We start from the raw sequence: 19,914 nt of genomic DNA on the forward strand, positions 1-19,914 counted from the left end.
ACTCTTCCACAGGAATTCCTGATCGATACCTGATGATTGGCAATGGGTCTCTGCATCTGCCTCCCTCCACTGCTGGATGAGGCCTCTCTGGAGACAGTTATGCTAAGTTCCTGTCTGCAAGCATAGCAGAGAATCATTAATAGTGCCAGGGGTTATCCCTTCACATGGAATAGGTCTCAACCAATGAGGCAGTCATTGGTTGACTGTGCTCTCAGTCTGTACTCCATCTTTATCCTTGCACGTCTTGTAAACAGAACAAATTTTGTGTTGAAGATTTTATAGGTGGACTGATACCCCCCCTCCCTCCTCTGGAAATCCTACCTGACTACAAGAGGTGGCTACTTCAGTCTCTATACCTCCCTTCTGGTAGGAATTTCAGCTAGGGTCATCCTCACAGACACCCAGTATTCTCCCCTGTCGCAGACCTCCAACTAGTTACTAGAGATGTACCCCACCATTTCCATTCACACTTCCAGCCTTCTCCAGCTCCTCCTCAGCCCTCTCCTACCCAGTTGCCTCTTTTCATCCACCTCCAATTGCTATTAAGTTTCCTCTCCTGAGAGATTTGCTCATCCTCACTTGGGACCTACTTTATTACGCCATATCTTTGGGTCTGTGGATTGAAGTGTGGATATTCTTCAGTTTGTGGCTAATGTCTACTTATAAATGAGTATATATATCATACGTCTTTCTGGCTCCAGGGTACCTTGCTCAGGATGATATTCTCAAGCTCCATCCATTTGCTTGAAAATTTCATATTTTTGTTTTTAATAGCTGAATAGTATTCCATTGTGTAGATGTAACACATTTTCTTTATTTTTCAGTTAAGGGACATTTAGATTATTTCCAGTTTCTGACTATTATGGGTAAAGCTGCTATGAGCATAGTTGAACAAGTGTCCTTATAGTATAGTGGGGTATCTTTGGGGTATAATTGGGTTTTGAGGTAGAACTATTTCTGGTTTTCTTAGAAAGTGACAAAGTGATTTCCAAAGTGGTTGTGGACTTTTAATGATTGGTTCTATTTCCTTAGGGATTATAGGAATGTTTAAATAGTTAACCTGACCTTTATTTAACTTTAGTAAGTGGTATCTGTCTAGAAATTAATCCATTTCATTTAGATGTTCCAGTTTTGTGGAGTACAGGCTTTTGAATTTCCTCAGTGTCTGTTGCTATATCTCCCTTTTCATTTCTGATCTTGTTAATTTTGGTCTCTGCCTTTAGTTCGTTTGGCTAAAGGGTTGTCTATCTTGTTAATTTTCTTGGTTTTGTTTGAATCTTCTTCCTAACTGATTTTAGCCCTAATTTTCCTTTTTCCCCTCTTGGGTGTATTTGCTGCTGTTGTTTAGTTTCCATGAATTTTTTAGGTTTTCTGTTGTTGTTGAAGTCCAGCTTTAATCCATGGTGATCTGATAAGATACAAGGCATTATTCCAATTTTCTTGTGTCTGTTGAGGCTTGCTTTGTGACTGACTATATCATCAGTTTTGGAGAAGGTTCTATGAGGTCCTGAGAAGAGGGTGTATTCTTTTGTGTTTGGGTGAAATGTTCTTTATATATCTGTTAGGTCCATCTAATTTACAATGTCAGTTTCATTATTTCTCTCTCTCTCTCTGGATGAACTGTTTATTGGTGAGAGTAGAGTATTGAAGTCTCACACTATTAATATGTGGGGTTCAATGTGAGATTTAAACTTTAGCAATGTTTCTTGCCAAGGACCAGCTTCAGCTTGGAGAGAGGGGTCTGAAAAAGGGGTGTTCAGGAGTGGTGACTCAAAATCAGATCATGGGTGTAAGCAGACAGCCTGTTTTCTGCTCAAAACAGCTTTCTCTACAGATCTCCAGACAGCTCATCCAGTTAGCTCAGCTCTCACAGATCAAAGCCCAGTCTTTTATTTACATATCAGTTCAGTAGTCTACCCCAGTTTCCCTTTTGATTATCCCACCAATCAGCATTTTTTACCTTAGCCCTTTGACTCCTGGGAAAAGACAGCAAGCATATCACATCTTTCTTAACATAAAATGAATTCAGAGATCTGTCTGCCTTTGTAAGCACAGAAGTAAGCTAGCCAGGTGAGATCCTATCCTGAAATTACCATTCCTACCACTCCTGGCCCTGGACCAACTGCCTGTGTCCCAGGCTGACCTAGAGCTCAGGAATTTGCTTGCCTTTGTAAGCACAAACAATAAACTTAGTTGGGTGGGATCTTGCCCTGCAATCACCATTCCCCAAATCTCTATCTCCTTTCTTAATACCTTTTTGCAAAGCTGCCTCATAGTACAGCTGTCTCTGTTCTTTTAGGACCATGAAGCTCCTCATACAATTTATAATGCATCCTTATATTTGCATGGTTGAAAAACCCTGTAAAGGACAGCTCTTACACTGATTTATGTATTCTGAAACTCATGTTTTCAGAGTTCTTTCCCACAGCCTTAAGGGCTATCCTGAAGGTCACCATGTTTACCATTTGTCTGAGACCCTAGATACACTATCAACTTTGTGCTGTCTCTGATTATCATAAAGTCATTAACCATACCAGGGAAGACATTCCCCAATAATCTTGGCATGTAGAATGTGTGTGTGTGTGTGTGTGTGTGTGTGTGTGTGTGTGTGTGTGTATACAAGCCTTATGTCCAGTAACCATAAACACTAGTAGAGCCCCATACCCTGCTGGCTCTGTTCCAGGATCAGGAGCCATGTCACACTGTCCCTTCTATGACCAATGCAAGACTCAACAGTTTTGTTTTTTTTTTAATGTGGGTGCCCTTACAAATGTGGGTGCCTTTGTGTTTGGGGCATAGATGTTCAAAATTGACATGTCATCTTGGTGAATTTTTTCTTTAATAACTATGAAGTGTCCTTTCCCATCTCTTGATTAATTTTAATTGAAAGTCTATTTCATTAAATATTAGAATGGATACCCCAGCTTGCTTTTTAGGTCTGTTTGCTTGGAGAACTTTTTTCTAGTCCTTTGCTCTGAGGTAATGTCTATCTTTATTTCTGAGGTATGTTTCTTGTGTGCAACAGAATGATGTATCCTGTTTTTTAATCCATTCTGTTAGCCCTTGTCTTTTTATTGGGGAACTGAGTTCATTGATATTGAGAGATATTAATGACCAATGATTGTTAATTTCCGTTACTTTGACGTTGATGCTTGTGTGTGTGTGTGTGTGTGTGTGTGTGTGTGTGTATGTGTGTGTGTGTAAGCTTCCCTTGATTTGTTTATGCTGGTATGTAATTACTTATTTCCTATGTTTTCTTTTCTGTAGTTAACCACCTCAAGTTGTTTTTCTTCTAGTTTTTTTCTGTATGGCTGGATTTATGGATTTATTGTTTACATTTGGATTTGTTTTGGAATATCTTGTTTTCTCCATCTACGGTGATTGAGAGTTTTGCTGGATATAGTAGTGTAGGTTGGCATCTGTTTTTTTTTTCAAAGGCTGCAAGGTGTCTATCCAATCATTTAGAGTTTCTGTTGAGAAGTTGGGTATAATTCTGATAGGTCCCTCTTTGTATATTACTTGGCCTTTTTCCCTTGAAGCTTTTAATACTCTTTTGTTGTTGTTGTTGTTGTTGTTGTTGTTGTTGTTGTTGTCGTTGTTCTGTAGATTTAATGTTTTGATTATTATGTGGCAGGAGGATTTTCTTTTGTGGTTCAATCTCATTGCTGTTTTGTAAGCATCTTTTCTTTAGGTTGGGAAGGTTTTCTTCTATGATTTTGTTAAAAATATTTTTTGATTCTTGGTGCTGTTCACCTTCTATTATTCCTATTATTCTCACGTTAGATCTTTTCATAGTATCCAGATTTCCTGGATGACTTGTATCAGGAATTTTTTAGATTTAACATTTTCTTTTACTGATGTACCAATTTCTTCTATCATATCTTTTATGTCTGAGATTGTCTCTTCCATCTCTTGTATTCTGTTGGTGATGATCATGTTTTTTTCCTGTTGTCTTCCCAAGGTTTTACATCTCCAGGATTCCCTCAGTTTATGTTGTCTTTATTGTTTCTATTTCTATTTTCAGGTCTTGAACAGTTTTATTTATTTCCTTCACCTGTTTAATTTTATTTTCCTGTATTTCTTTAAGGGATTTGTTTCTACTTTAAAGGCCTCTACCTGTTCAATTGTATTTTCCTTTATTTCTTCAAAGAATGTATTCACTTCCTCTTTATAGGCATCTATCATCATTATAAGATTGGATTTAAGATCATGTTCTTTTCCTTTGGTTGTGTTAGGATATCAGGACTTACTGTGGTAGGATAGCTGTGCTCTGAAGATGTCATATTGCCCTGACTTTTGCTGATTGTGTTAATGCTGGCCTTTAGTCATCTGGTTGCCCCTGGATGTTCCTCATGTAACAAGTATTGGGAGGGGGAACCTAACCTTGATGTTCCTTATACCACAGGGCCTCTGATGGGTATCCTTGGGCTGGACAATGGAATTCAGTGGGTAATACAAGTCTCTCAGCAGTTAGGTGTGCCCCTGAGGACATGTGGATGGTAGGGGTGGGACAGGCATAAAGGTGGCAGGACTATGGAGAGGGGAACAGTACACTTATCAGTGCAGCTGGGAGGTATCCTAAGAACTCATCAGCCAGAGTACAGGGTACTCTGGGTACAGGAAGGAATTTAAACTGTTGGCTTTCTGTTCAGCAGGCCTGATGAAAGTGGGTAGAGAGGTGGCCAGACCACATTAATTTTTTAAAATATACATGGGATTAGATGGTGGCTCAATGGGTAAAATTATTTCCTGTCAGGAAAGTATATGAGTTCACTGAGAAGGTTGCCTTCTCCATCCCTCAAACCAAAATGTCTTTATCTCAAAATGTCTTTTGTCTGAAGGTGGGCGGGTTCTATGACAGAGAGGGCAAAACAGCCCAGGAATGGAAACAGCCAGAAGGTGAACCATTTCTAACAAAGGTTACTGTTGTATCTTCCATGGTATAAAAGTGCTTGCAGTGGAAGAGAAAAGCCCAAAGTTAGGACATTGGAGTGAAGACCTAGTGGGAAGCTCCAGCTCACTGTCCCAGTTCCCCCGGTCTCTTGTGGATGTTTTGAGTCCCAGGTTTGCTGTTGGTGTCTGTACTGATGTTATTTGCTTTTTCACTTGGAAGCTTCACCAGAGAAGACATTCTGCCTGGGCTCTCAATCAGGAACTCCAGCTCATGCTCAGCTTTCCCGGGCTGTTTCTCTTGGATGTTGATGGGCTCTGATTTGATGGCATTACCATTTGTTTGCTCTCTCAGTTGGGCAGTTCAGGTTTTAGGTGTCTGATTAATGTTTTGCTGTTTGTTGCATCTCTCTGTCTGCGAATCACTATTTATTCTTTTGCTTGCTCTACACTTAACAAACTCATTCAAATCCAAAGGCATGGCTATTGTAGATATTCTCTGGACCATGCAGAACCAATAGGCATGTTGTTTCTGCTGCATTTTGCCCAACACTGGAAGTGTATTCTTATTTGTTTTTAAAATACCAAGTAGCCACACTTCAGCCATTTTTAGTAACAGTTGCATTGATGCCTCATAATTATCTAGTACACCTAGCATGCTAGATTAATTAGCTTGATAAAAATACTAGTCACACAACAAGGCATGGAGTCCAAGCAGGTTACCTTGTGCAAAGGTCCCAGTCTCATTGCAGCCTCTTTCAACCATTGTTACACACTCAGATGCTTGCCCTTAACATGTTTTTCTGGCAAGGGCCTCTCAGATTTCTGGTGTGGGAAGCTGCTTCAGTTGGTTCCAGACCATTAATTCTAAGTGGCCCTGTGCTCTCTGTACTTGACCCCCCTAGCAGCGTCCGTCGCAGAGTACTTGAGTCAACAGCCTTTCCATTTGTCAGGTTCTTTTTCCATTGTCCCCAGTGTATCCACAGCACTATCACTTCATAGATATCACAAACAGGAGAGATTCCTCTCAGGAGCTGGAGAATGGGGAAGACAGGTGTGTCGACAATTAGAACATGGAGTTTATGTGCGTTCTCGAGATGTCACCTCCTAGTCAAGGTGCTCTTTAGCTCCCAGAGGTGATGGTAAATGGTGGGTGCCTTGACAAGGCCTTACAAGATGAAGCCACTTGCATCATCACAGGCTGGGAAAGTGGTTGGCCGAGCCAAGTAGAGGCTTCTAGGTAGTCTGGTCTCAACATTCTCTCATAAGCATCATTGTAATTGTTTCCTATCACGGGGACACAGGGTCTTGGATGTGGGTGAAAATGAAAATTGTTGCAGCTGTGAGTATGGGTGGCAGTGGTGTCATAAGGTCTGGAAAGGTGTATTCAGGTCAGATGACCCAGCATGCTGAACTGAGGGATTTGAATAGTTTCTCTAAGCAGTGGAGAGCTGGCAAAGCCTTTGACTAAATGCAGGTAAATTCTGAGGCAGCCATTCCATAAATCTCAGACCCTGTTCTGCCCAATGCTAGCAGAGTGGAGGGAGTGTCTCTGAACTAGAGGATACCAGGGGTGACCAAAGTCAGAACAGCACTTGCATTGAATATCTGGGTGTTGAAAACCACCCCCTTCCCAGCTTTTTTTTTTTTCCACATCAGCTCCCAGAGCACCTATAACTCCAAGTAGGAAACTAGAATAAACTTTTCTGGAAGAATGTAAGGCAAGAGGAACATCTGAAGAGATGGACACTGAAGCTTTGCCGGAAGAAATGCCTCAACCAAGTCCATGCTAAGTGGAGCCCACAGTGGCAAACCTCCCCATGTGCAAATGCCAGTGGGCATAAAAGCACACAGTCTTAGTTAGGGTTTCACTCCTTTGAAGGGAAACCATCACCAAAGCAACTCTTAGAAGTGACTGCATTTAATTGGAGCTGGCTCACAGTTTCAGAGGTTCAGTCCATTATCATCACGGCAGGAAGCATGGCAGTGACTGGGCAGACATGGTGCTGGAGAAGGAGCTGTGAGTTCTATATCTTGATCCCAAGGCAGCCAGTAGGAGACTGACTCTTCCACATTGGGTGGGGCTTAAGCATAAGAGGAGACCGCCAAAGCCCACCCCTACAGTGACGCACTTCCTCCAACAAGGCCACACCTCCTAATAGTGCCACTCCCTATGGGCCAAGTATATTCAAACCACCACACACACCAAGGCATGGACGACCAAATCACTGGGCCCTTGGGAAGAGTACCAGGGAAAGCTGAAGCTAAGACACACAACATACTAAGAGGAGGAAAGAGTTGATGTAGTAGCCTCAGAGACGAGACCAAAAGGGTAGCAAGTGAAAAGTAAACCCTTTTAAAACAATGACAGAAACCAAAAAGATTTCGGGAGAAATGTGTAAGATTTTTATTCTGAAATCTAAAGAGCTTAGCACAGAGACAAATAGGGAATCAGGACAGAGACACTATCACATCTGAAAACCAGTTTGCAGGGTTTGGTACTAAATGAGACCTCTGGGCATAGAAGAAAGGGGAATAGAAAGAATTAGGGTGGGGCAGGGAAGTGCTAAAGAATTCAGGAAAGTGTTAGGACTGAGTTAGAGTCTTAAACAGTGGTCAAGTGTAATTGAAGGGAGGTCCCCTGCAACAAAGAGCCTTCTATTCATACACAGGGCGGCTGCTGCTGCTGCTGCTGCTGCTGCTGCTGCTGCTGCTGCTGCTGCTGCTGCTGCACTGAGGGTGGTGGTGTGATGAAAATGACTTAAATGAAGAACAAGTCTTGAGAAGAAAATAATGAGCTACATTTTCACCTAGTGCTTTTTAGCACTGATGTCAGCACAAGATGGTGGCCAGCAGACAGAAAACCTCTGCTGCAAATCAGAAGGGCATCATTAGAGCAAGGTATAGGAGCTATTTACGTGCAGATGTGACATTCGCTGAAGATATGCTGACCTGAGGACAGAGACAAGAGGGAAAGGGGTTGCTGAGGGTCTGAGCAGAAGGAAAGTAAGAAAGAAACACAAAGACATGCAAGGTAGGGACAAGAACTTGGGCAGGGTGTCAAGAAGGAAGCTACATATGGAGTTCAGGGTGTGGGATAAAGAGTCTGAGAAGAGGTACGTGGATCACTAAGGCACTATCGGCACACTGGAGCTAGGCTTAGCAAACTGCTTGCTATGTAAGCATGAGAACCTAAGCCCAGTTCCCAGAACCCTCAGGAAAAGCACACACAATGGTTCGAGCCCGTAACAATGTTTGGGAGCTAGAGGCAGGAGGATACGTGCCTTACTGTCCAGCCAGTCTAGCTGAATTGGTGAGCTCCAGGTCCAGTGAGAGCCCTAGTCTCAAAACAAGGGGTGGACCTGCTGACAAGAATGATGTCTGAGGCTGACCTCTGTTCTCTATGTTCACATGAGCATGCCGGTACACACATGTGCACAGATGAGTTCAAGTACACATATATACACACACAATACATGAAAGTTCTTTGGCTTAGCGTTCCCTAGGATGAGGAGCTCACGGGATCCCCTCCCTGAGGATCTATAGTCAGTTACTGGTTTCTGGAAGAGGGGAAGACATTTCTTTCAGTGATGAAGACACTGATAGGTTGTCTAAGTTGTTTACTTACAATCCTAAGTAAACCTAATCAGATTCCTTGGTCACATACATGCACACATGCTTGGTCACATCTATGCACACACATGTAAAAGAAGGCATAAGAGTAGAAGCAGGATTAAATGGAAGAGGAGGGCACGTGGGGGAACAAGGCTGAGAAAACGAGATTAAAATTTAATTTAAAAATTACTTTAAGTTACCAGTGCATTTGGAGAAGTCGGCTTAGTCAGACCCAAGTACACAGGGAAAGAGAGGACAGACTACACAGGGACAATGTTTTTCAACCTATTTGAGTTTTCTGTGCCATGTGAATACTGGAATTTTGAGTGGCAACCTTGACATAACAGGCTCCGAGCATGCCATCCATCAGAAACAGTTGAACTCCATCGTTGAAAAGGGCATTCCAGGTCATTGACATCACCCTGAATTTACCTGCCACCCATCTTCTCTCCTCTTCCTCTGGTATGCAGGGCCCATGTCCACACTGTGTGACACAACCTAGTAGGACTCCAATTGGCAGACTTGTGAGGCATAGGTGTTTGGAAATGTGACCTACATATTGAGCTACAAGTGGACTCACTCATTCACAACATGCAAAGGCACTTTGCTGGGCTGAAATAGCCATGTGCAAATCGTAGCTATGAAAATGTCTTTTAAAAACTCTATTGTCATAGATCAATAGCAAACTAATTCTTAATGTTCTGGTTATTCTTAGGCTGATGGAGATGAACTCAGACCAAGCCCTTTATGGATAAAGCCATGCATCCTCCCACGGTGCATATACTGTTGAAGTACAATAAAGACAATAGTGGCCCCTGCTGAAATTTGCAGTTGATGTTGAGCTTTATGAAGTCATTGGACTTAACTGTTGCCCAGTTTCCGTATGGGGTGAAGTGGATGTTTGTAAAGACCCTGATTGCATATGTTTCTCCTTTTCTGGAATTTAGTTTTACTTTCAAGCACTGGGTCTCTGGTATTTAGACAGAAGTATAAACAGTATAAGGTGTGCTCTGTCCTTGACTTCCTTCCCATCATGAAAAGCTCAGGTGGTAGGTCTTCTTTTAAGGTGTGTGTGTGTGTGTGTGTGTGTGTGTGTGTGTGTGTGTGTGTGTGTGTGTGTGTGTGAATATCATGTAAGTGCTATGTCCCAGAGACCAGAAGAGGGCATCAGATCCCTTGGAGCTGGATCTAATGGATCTTGTGAGCCACCAAGGATTACGAGCCACCCGCATGGCTACCGGCAACTGAACTCCGGTCTTCTGTAAGAGTAGCGCATGTTCTTTGTCGCTGAGTCATTCCTAAGCTCAGTATTTAAGCTAAGATCTGCTTGATCGCTGAAGGTGGTAGGGTTCTAAGGATGAGTTACATGAAAGACATTAGGTAAGAATGCCTATAGGCTTGCCTGTGTCTTATTTTTTTTTTTTTTAGGTTTTTTTTTTCTTGAAACGGTCTTGCCTCACTGTTTAGCTAGGCTGACCTCAAGCTCATTGTTTTCCCATCAGTGACTCATAAGTGCTAGGATTCCAGGCATCTATCACCAAGTCAAACAAAAGTTTGTCATATATATGCATGCATGCATGCATGCATGCATGCATCTGTCTGTCTGTCTATCTCATCTATCTATCTATCTATCTATCTATCTATCTATCTATCTATCTATCTATCTATCTATCTGCAATGAAGCCCAGCACATTTGTGATTGCTAGCGACATTTAAAAAAAATCCAATAAATTACAAGAAAGGGCAGGATTCTCTGTCTCTTGAGTCTGGATATTTTTGTGTGTTGTTGCGTGTAATGATTGAAAATCAATCCGTGCTATCTCCAGCTACGTTCTGGCCCTGGTGGTCTCCCGGCCCCCATGGCTAACCCCATGTGGTGTCTGCCCAAATCGTGTCCGCCCAACTTCTAGAGGTTTGCTTGCCTGTGGAACCCACTCACATTTCCAGTCATCTAACCCAGCAGCTGGCAACTGCCAATCCTATCAGCAAGCCCAAATTCCCTCGGCTAGCTGGGGGCGCACCCTCACAAACCCTCCTCCGCTGTGGTTACCTTTCCCTGGGGCTCAGTTTGAATCGCAGAGAAATGGAAAACACCAGACAATCTTAGTTCAAGATCAACAGATAACACAATTGCTGGGCACAGAATCTATCGTCCTAAACTCACCAATTATTCTATGTTAGAAATCTTCCGGTGGCAGAAATCCACCAGAACGATCAGTCCCCAGCCTACATCTCCACTCTGCCCCTGCTGTCAAAAAGGAAGTCCCTCCTCCCACCTTCCCTCTTCCTGTCTCTGACCTGGAAGGCCGCCGCCTCCTTGCACAGTGATTGGTTTCTTGTCTTTATTATTTAATCAATTAGGAGAAAATCAGCTGCAGTTTGTTTAATTGCTTGTATAATCAGAATAAATGCTTATATAATTTTATTCATTTTGCTATTTTCTAAATAATAAAAATAAAATTTTCTTAGTAGATTGCTGGCAGGTTTTGTTTCTGTTGTCAAGCAGTGATCTTTGCTTGGATGTGACATGCATTATTTTTTCTTGGGGTGGTCATAGTAGGTATCGAACCCCAGGATTTGCACCTTGCAGACAAGTGTCTCACCTTTATATGTGCTGTGTATATGGAGAGGAAATGAGCAGTAGGCTGGAACAGAACCAATCCACAACAGCTTCTTCCCCTCATCAGTGACTTTTCTTAAAGATTAGTAGTTAAGTCAGGGGGTGTGTGGAAGTGGTCACAAACAGCTCGAGTCTCTGAAGAGTCTGTGTGAGCCAAAGAGGCTACCTTCAGTTTTGGGTTAGGAAACAGATCTGAAAAGAGTACTGAGTTCCTGGCTAGGTTGCCAGGATGCCTTGTCCAAAGCAAATACATGATACTGCTTGTTTCAGTCTTTAATTGTATGCTATGACGGCCAAGGACTGCTTCCAAAGACAATGGGTCATGCAGATTTCCAGATGTGTGGGATGCCATGCCTGCTGTGGGCGGCTGGCTTCGTAAGCTCACCAGCCCGCATGCCATTGGGACAGTGACATGCAAGGCAGGTGGCTCTGGAAACCCAGCCTGACGTAATGGATGGATACAGGCTGTACCATTTGGGTTGTGAATCATTGTTGGGGGTGGTGGTGGTGTGGAATACCGTGATATCTACAGAAGGTTTTAAGATAATCCAGGGCACGGTGACTTTGAGGCTTTAATTCTGCAGTGTATTGTATCAGTTATCTAGTTAATGAATTCGTCTACTATGAATTGAATTTACAACCCTATGCATGCTAGGCAGACACACAACCACCGAACTACATCCCTAGTTTCACTCTCAGTCTAAATGTCTTGGTATGTTTTCTTTGCTCTGATCAGTTAAAGAGAAGCAGATGATAAGCCCATCTTATATAATAATCCAATTTTGTATTGTAAACACAATCAGAAATATTTCACTGAATTATTATCTACCTACATATATTTTGACTGCTTTTTTCCTTGGTATAGATTCCATACTTGCTGCTGAAGAGGGGAACTACTGAAATGAGGCACTTTGCAAACACACGCTGACACAGGGTACACTGAGTGACTCTTTTTTTTTTTCCACTTCTTTTTTTTATTAAATCTTTGTGTTCCTTTATTGGAGCAAGATTCCTGAAATATACAGTGATGTATTTACTAAACAGAGTCCTATGCAGAAATTACACACTATCCATCTAGACAGATTTTAGTTACACTTTGCCTATTGATGGAGTAGTTCCATTTATAAAGTTTTATATATCAGAAAGTTTTGAATTTGACCATGCTGTCCATTAATCATCTCTCTTTTTTTTAATTATTAACTTGAGTATTTCTTATATACATTTCGAGTGTTATTCCCTTTCCCAGTTTCCGGGCAAACATCCCCCTCCCCCCTCCCCTTTCTTATCGGTGTTCCCCTCCCCACCCTCCCCCCTTTGTCCCCCTCCCCCCAACAGTCTAGTTCACTGGGGGTTCAGTCTTAGCAGGACCCAGGGCTTCCCCTTCCACTGGTGCTCTTACTAGGATATTCATTGCTACCTATGAGGTCAGAGTCCAGTATCAGTCCATGTATAGTCTTTAGGTAGTGGCTTAGTCCCTGGAAGCTCTGGTTGCTTGGCATTGTTGTACATATGGGGTCTCGAGCCCCTTCAAGCTCTTCCAGTTCTTTCTCTGATTCCTTCAACGGGGGTCCTATTCTCGGTTCAGTGGTTTGCTGCTGGTATTCGCCTCTGTATTTGCTGTATTCTGGCTGTGTCTCTCAGGAGAGATCTACATCCGGCTCCTGTCGGTCTGCACTTCTTTGCTTCATCCATCTTGTCTAATTGGATGGCTGTATATGCATGGGCCACATGTGGGGCAGGCTCTGAATGGGTGTTCCTTCAGTCTCTGTTTTAATCTTTGCCTCTCTCTTCCCTGCCAAGGGTATTCTTGTTCCCCTTTTAAAGAAGGAGTGAACCATTCACATTTTGATCATCTGTCTTGAGTTTCATTTGTTCTAGGCATTTAGGGTAATTCAAGCATTTGGGCTAATAGCCACTTATCAGTGAGTGCATACCATGTATGTCTTTCTGTGTTTGGGTTAGCTCACTCAGGATGATATTTTCCAGTTCCAGCCATTTGCCTACGAATTTCATAAAGTCGTTGTTTTTGATAGCTGAGTAATATTCCATTGTGTAGATGTACCACATTTTCTGTATCCATTCCTCTGTTGAAGGGCATCTGGGTTCTTTCCAGCTTCTGGCTATTATAAATAAGGCTGCAATGAACATAGTGGAGCACGTGTCTTTTTTATATGTTGGGGCATCTTTTGGGTATATGCCCAAGAGAGGTATAGCTGGATCCTCAGGCAGTTCAATGTCCAATTTTCTGAGGAACCTCCAGACTGATTTCCACAATGGTTGTACCAGTTTGCAATCCCACCAACAATGGAGGAGTGTTCCTCTTTCTCCACATCCTCGCCAGCATCTGTTGTCCCCTGAGTTTTTGATCTTAGCCATTCTCACTGGTGTGAGGTGAAATCTCAGGGTTGTTTTGATTTGCATTTCCCTTATGACTAAAGATGTTGAACATTTCTTTAGGTGTTTCTCAGCCATTTGGCATTCCTCAGCTGTGAATTCTTTGTTTAGCTCTGAGCCCCATTTTTTAATAGGGTTATTTGTTTCCCTGTGGTCTAACTTCTTGAGTTCTTTGTATATTTTGGATATAAGGCCTCTATCTGTTGTAGGATTGGTAAAGATCTTTTCCCAATCTGTGGGTTGCCGTTTTGTCCTAACCACAGTGTCCTTTGCCTTACAGAAGCTTTGCAGTTTTATGAGATCCCATTTGTCAATTCTTGATCTTAGAGCGTAAGCCATTGGTGTTTTGTTCAGGAAATTTTTTCCAGTGCCCATGTGTTCCAGATGCTTCCCTAGTTTTTCTTCTATTAGTTTGAGTGTGTCTGCTTTGATGTGGAGGTCCTTGATCCACTTGGACTTAAGCTTTGTACAGGGTGATAAGCATGGATCGATCTGCATTCTTCTACATGTTGACCTCCAGTTGAACCAGCACCATTTGCTGAAAATGCTATCTTTTTTCCATTGGATGGTTTTGGCTCCTTTGTCAAAAATCAAGTGACCATATGTGTGTGGGTTCATTTCTGGGTCTTCAATTCTATTCCATTGGTCTATCTGTCTGTCTCTGTACCAATACCATGCAGTTTTTATCACTATTGCTCTGTAATACTGCTTGAGTTCAGGGATAGTGATTCCCCCTGAAGTCCTTTTATTGTTGAGGATAGCTTTAGCTATCCTGGGTTTTTTGTTATTCCAGATGAATTTGCAAATTGTTCTGTCTAACTCTTTGAAGAATTGGATTGGTATTTTGATGGGGATTGCATTGAATCTGTAGATTGCTTTTGGTAAAATGGCCGTTTTTACTATATTAATCCTGCCAATCCATGAGCATGGGAGATCTTTCCATCTTCTGAGGTCTTCTTCAATTTCCTTCTTCAGTGTCTTGAAGTTCTTATTGTACAGATCTTTTACTTGCTTTGTTAAAGTCACTCCGAGGTACTTTATATTATTTGGGTCTATTATGAAGTGTGTCGTTTCCCTAATTTCTTTCTCGGCTTGTTTCTCTTTTGTATAGAGGAAGGCAACTGATTTATTTGAGTTAATTTTATACCCAGCCACTTTGCTGAAGTTGTTTATCAGCTTTAGTAGTTCTCTGGTGGAACTTTTGGGATCACTTAAATATACTATCATGTCATCTGCAAATAGTGATATTTTGACTTCTTCTTTTCCGATCTGTATCCCCTTGACATCCTTTTGTTGTCTGATTGCTCTGGCTAGAACTTCAAGAACTATATTGAATAAGTAGGGGGAGAGTGGGCAGCCTTGTCTAGTCCCTGATTTTAGTGGGATTGCTTCAAGTTTCTCTCCATTTAGTTTAATGTTAGCAACTGGTTTGCTGTATATGGCTTTTACCATGTTCAGGTATGGGCCTTGAATTCCTATTCTTTCCAGGACTTTTATCATGAAGGGGTGTTGAATTTTGTCAAATGCTTTCTCAGCATCTAATGAAATGATCATGTGGTTTTGTTCTTTCAGTTTGTTTATATAATGGATCACGTTGATGGTTTTCCGTATATTAAACCATCCCTGCATGCCTGGGATGAAGCCTACTTGATCATGGTGGATGATTGTTTTGATGTGCTCTTGGATTCGGTTTGCCAGAATTTTGTTGAGTATTTTTGCGTCGATATTCATAAGGGAAATTGGTCTGAAGTTCTCTTTCTTTGTTGTGTCTTTGTGTGGTTTAGGTATAAGAGTAATTGTGGCTTCGTAGAAGGTATTCGGTAGTGATCCATCTGTTTCAATTTTGTGGAATAGTTTGGATAATATTGGTATGAGGTCTTCTATGAAGGTTTGATAGAATTCTGCACTAAACCCGTCTGGACCTGGGCTCTTTTTGGTTGGGAGATCTTTAATGACTGCTTCTATTTCCTTAGGAGTTATGGGGTTGTTTAACTGGTTTATCTGTTCCTGATTCAACTTCGGTACCTGGTATCTGTCTAGGAAATTGTCCATTTCCTGAAGATTTTCAAGTTTTGTTGAATATAGGTTTTTGTAGTAAGATCTGATGATTTTTTGAATTTCCTCTGAATCTGTTGTTATGTCTCCCTTTTCATTTCTGATTTTGTTAATTTGGACGCACTCTCTGTGTCCTCTCGTTAGTCTGGCTAAGGGTTTATCTATCTTGTTGATTTTCTCAAAGAACCAACTTTTGGTTCTGTTGATTCTTTCTAGGGTCCTTTTTGTTTCTACTTGGTTGATTTCAGCTCTGAGTTTGATTATTTCCTGCCTTCTACTCCTCCTGGGTGTATTTGCTTCTTTTTGTTCTAGAGCTTTTAGGTGTGCTGTCAAGCTGCTGACATATGCTCTTTCCTGTTTCTTTCTGCAGGCACTCAGCGCTATGAGTTTTCCTCTTAGCACAGCTTTCATTGTGTCCCATAAGTTTGGGTATGTTGTACCTTCATTTTCATTAAATTCTAAAAAGTTTTTAATTTCTTTCTTTATTTCTTCCTTGACCAGGTTATCATTGAGTAGAGCATTGTTCAATTTCCAAGTATATGTGGACATTCTTTCATGATTGTTATTGAAGACCAGTTTTAGGCGGTGGTGGTCCGATAGCACGCATGGGATTATTTCTATCTTTCTGTACCTGTTGAGGCCCGTTTTTTGACCAATTATATGGTCAATTTTGGAGAAAGTACCATGAGGAGCTGAGAAGAAGGTATATCCTTTTGCTTTAGGATAGAATGTTCTATAAATATCCGTTAGGTCCATTTGGCTCATGACTTCTCTTAGTCTGTCTACATCTCTGTTTACTTTCTGTTTCCATGATCTGTCCATTGATGAGAGTGGGGTGTTGAAATCTCCCACTATTATTGTGTGAGGTCCAATGTGTGTTTTGAGCTTTAGTAAGGTTTCTTTTACGTATGTAGGTGCCCTTGTATTTGGGGCATAGATATTTAGGATTGAGAGTTCATCTTGGTGGATTTTTCCTTTGATGAATATGTAGTGTCCTTCCTTATCTTTTTTGATGACTTTTAGTTGAAAATTGATTTTATTTGATATTAGAATGGCTACTCCAGCTTGCTTCTTCTGACCATTTGCTTGGAAAGTTGTTTTCCAGCCTTTCACTCTGAGGTAGTGTCTGTCTTTGTCTCTGAGGTGTGTTTCCTGTAGGCAGCAGAATGCAGGGTCCTCGTTGCGTATCCAGTTTGTTAATCTATTTCTTTTTATTGGGGAGTTGAGGCCATTGATGTTGAAAGATATTAAGGAATAGTGGTTATTGCTTCCCGTTATATTCATATTTGGATGTGAGGTTATGTTTGTGTGCTTTCATTCTCTTTGTTTTGTTGCCAAGACGATTAGTTTCTTGCTTCTTCTAGGGTATAGCTTGCCTCCTTATGTTGGGCTTTACCATTTATTATCCTTTGTAGTGCTGGATTTGTAGAAAGATATTGTGTAAATTTGGTTTTGTCATGGAATATCTTGGTTTCTCCATCTATGTTAATTGAGAGTTTTGCAGGATACAGTAACCTGGGCTGGCATTTGTGTTCTCTTAGGGTCTGTATGACATCAGTCCAGGATCTTCTGGCCTTCATAGTTTCTGGCGAGAAGTCTGGTGTGATTCTGATAGGTCTGCCTTTATATGTTACTTGACCTTTTTCCCTTACTGCTTTTAATATTCTTTCTTTATTTTGTGCATTTGGTGTTTTGACAATTATGTGACGGGAGGTGTTTCTTTTCTGGTCCAATCTATTTGGAGTTCTGTCGGCATCTTGTATGCCTATTGGTATCTCTTTTTTTAGGTTAGGGAAGTTTTCTTCTATGATTTTGTTGAAGATATTTACTGGTCCTTTGAGCTGGGAGTCTTCACTCTCTTCTATACCTATTATCCTTAGGTTTGATCTTCTCATTGAGTCCTGGATTTCCTGTATGTTTTGGACCAGTAGCTTTTTCCGCTTTACATTATCTTTGACAGTTGAGTCAATGATTTCTATGGAATCTTCTGCTCCTGAGATTCTCTCTTCCATCTCTTGAATTCTGTTGGTGAGGCTTGTATCTACAGCTCCTTGTCTCTTCTTTTGGTTTTCTATATCCAGGGTTGTTTCCATGTGTTCTTTCTTGATTGCTTCTATTTCCATTTTTAATTCCTTCAACTGTTTGATTGTGTTTTCCTGGAATTCTTTCAGAGATTTTTCCGATTCCTCTCTGTAGGCTTCTACTTGTTTATTAATGTTTTCCTGTGTTTCCCTAAGTGTGTTCATGTCTTTCTTGAAGTCCTCCAGCATCATGATCAGATATGATTTTGAAACTAGATCTTGCTTTTCTGGTGTGTTTGGATATTCCATGTTTGTTTTGGTGGGAGAATTGGGCTCCGATGATGGCATGTAGTCTTGGTTTCTGTTGCTTGGGTTCCTGCGCTTGCCTCTCGCCATCAGATTATCTCTAGTGTTACTTTGTTCTGCTATTTCTGACAGTGGCTAGACTGTCCTATAAGCCTGTGTGTCAGGAGTGCTGTAGACCTGTTTTCCTCTCTTTCAGTCAGTTATGGGGACAGAGTGTTCTGCTTTCGGGCGTGTAGTTTTTCCTCTCTACAGGTCTTCAGCTGTTCCTGTGGGCCTGTGTCTTGAGTTCACCAGGCAGCTTTCTTGCAGCAAACAAGTTGGTCTTACCTGTGGTCCCGAGGCTCAAGTTTGCTCGCGGGGTGCTGCCCAAGGGCTCTCTGCAGCGGCAGCAACCAGGAAGACCTGTGCTGCCCCTTCCGGGAGCTTCAGTGCACCAGGGTTCCAGATGGCCTTTGGTGTTTTCCTCTGGCGTCCGAGATGTATGTACAGAGAGCAGTCTCTTCTGGTTTCCCAGGCTTGTCTGCCTCTCTGAACGTTCAGCTCTCCCTCCCACGGGATTTGGGTGCAGAGAACTGTTTATCCGGTCTGTTTCCCTCAGGTTCCGGCAGTGTCTCAGGCAGGGGTCCTGCCGCTCCTGGGCCCTCCCCCACGGGAGCCCAGAGGCCTTATACAGTTTCCTCTTGGGCCAGGGATGTGGGCAGGGGTGGGCAGTGTTGGTGGTCTCTTCCGCTCTGCAGCCTCAGGAGTGCCCACCTGATCAGGCGGTGAGGTGTCTTTCCCACAGGGTCTGGGAGCAGAGAGCTGCTGAGGGCCCGGGATCCGCGGGCGTGGGACCTCCGGCAAACACAGGACGTGCCTGGTCCTAGATGAACTCTGCCTCTGTGTGTCCCGATCTCACCAGGCAGCTCTCTTGCAGCAGACAAGTTGGTCTTACCTGTGGTCCCGAGGCTCAAGTTTGCTCGCGGGGTGCTGCCCAAGGGCTCTTTGCGGCGGCAGCAACCAGGAAGCCACTGAGTGACTCTTAATCGAAGGCTGATCTGTTAGTTGAAATGAGCTGAGGGTGAGTCTTCCACACTCCCCACCACTTACCCCCACTGCCTTTACACCTGTGGGGCTACAGAAGCTGGCCTAGGACAGTTATTTGGAAAAATATATTTAACCATTTTGAACTGTATACATTATGACTTTTCTTGAGGCAGGTGGATTATTTCAGTGGTGGAATACTTATCAAGCATCTACAAAGCCTAGCTTCAATCCCCAGCAGTCAAACAATAGAAACAAAGGAAGCCTAAAAGTCTTTCTCGAACTCCAAGTGTTCTTAAACTTCTTAAGCTTTTTCTATTCACAAGCCCTCTTTCCACCCAAGAAATGTTTTTGCAATTCTGAATATATAGGTATATAAAATAGCTATACGAATCAAATATTTACTAATAATAAATAAATCATAAATTTAAAGAATTCTTTTGTGTGAATATTTTTTTACCACTTACTAAAGACAGAAGTAAATGAGATGAGTGTGTGTATTTATTTTAATATAAATTATGAATTACTAGGTGCTAGGGAGATGGCTCAACTAGTAAAGTGTTGGACATGCAGCATGAGAAGCCCTCTGGACTCCCCTAAGCACCCATGGAAAAGCCAGGCATGATAACACATGCCTAGAATCCCAGAGCTGAGGAGGTGAAGACAGGGGGATCCCAGGAGCTTGCCGACCGCAGAGTCTTGACAAACTTGGGACCTTCATGTTCAAAGAGAAGCCCTGGGCCCTAGCTTAAGAAATAAGACAGCAAGTGATTGAGGAAGGTACCCAACATCCAACATCTACCTGTCCTCTTGTGTGCATACATGCATGTGTCCTTAGACACACACACACACGCACACGCACACACACACACACATTGGCTGAATAATGCTTCTGGATGCATACCAGCGTCAACATTTTCATGTTGGTCAGTATTTTGCTTTTGTCGTCTCCAGTGCTAAGGATGCCACCTCACGGAAGCACACAGAACA

This window comes from Rattus norvegicus, chromosome 1 (assembly GCF_036323735.1).
Source record: "Rattus norvegicus strain BN/NHsdMcwi chromosome 1, GRCr8, whole genome shotgun sequence".
In the NCBI taxonomy this organism is placed as follows: domain Eukaryota; kingdom Metazoa; phylum Chordata; class Mammalia; order Rodentia; family Muridae; genus Rattus; species Rattus norvegicus.